Genomic DNA, 667 nt, shown 5'->3' with positions numbered 1-667 from the left:
TTATCGATTTCAAATCGAACGAATTTCAGAACATACCTGATATTCTATTTTTTATATACGTTTATAGACTGAATTTTATACAAATGGAGAACCTATGGAATGTAATATCTACTGAAGATGTGGAATCGCGTGGCCTACAGGTGTTTTGTGATGAAATACCTAAAAATTCTCTTCCTGAAGTAGAGTACTACTGGACAGGAAAAAAATATCTTATAGTATATTATTGCCAACAATATTTTAAATTAAAACCCTGTGTGGTACGGGAAAAACCACATTTACTAATAAATAATTAAAATAAAAAAATAAATATAATGAGGAAGAATTTTCGACCTTTAAGTAAGGAAAGTTTTTCTTTGATCCAGAGATGGATTTTTGGTTAGTGTAAATAAAACATCTATTCCTGAAACGACATCAGAAGCGCCTACATCTAATCCGAAAAAGTTTTTCACAACACAGGAAGCCATAGAAGCATTTAGGCAAGATCTAATACAAAAAGAGAAAAATATTTCGGGAATAATTGAGAGCTCACAACCCTTTTATAGACATTTTCAGCTTCAATATGAAAATAATATTATGCTATGAATTCGCTGTACATATGGAATTCATAGCATAATATTATCTTCATATTGAAGCTGAAAATGTCTATAAAAGGGTTGTGAGCTCTCAA

Source organism: Rhagoletis pomonella, unplaced genomic scaffold (genome assembly GCF_013731165.1).
Source record: "Rhagoletis pomonella isolate Grant_MI unplaced genomic scaffold, Rhpom_1.0 Rhpom_scaffold_00001, whole genome shotgun sequence".
NCBI classification, from domain to species: domain Eukaryota; kingdom Metazoa; phylum Arthropoda; class Insecta; order Diptera; family Tephritidae; genus Rhagoletis; species Rhagoletis pomonella.
This window is presented reverse-complemented; position numbering follows the sequence as displayed.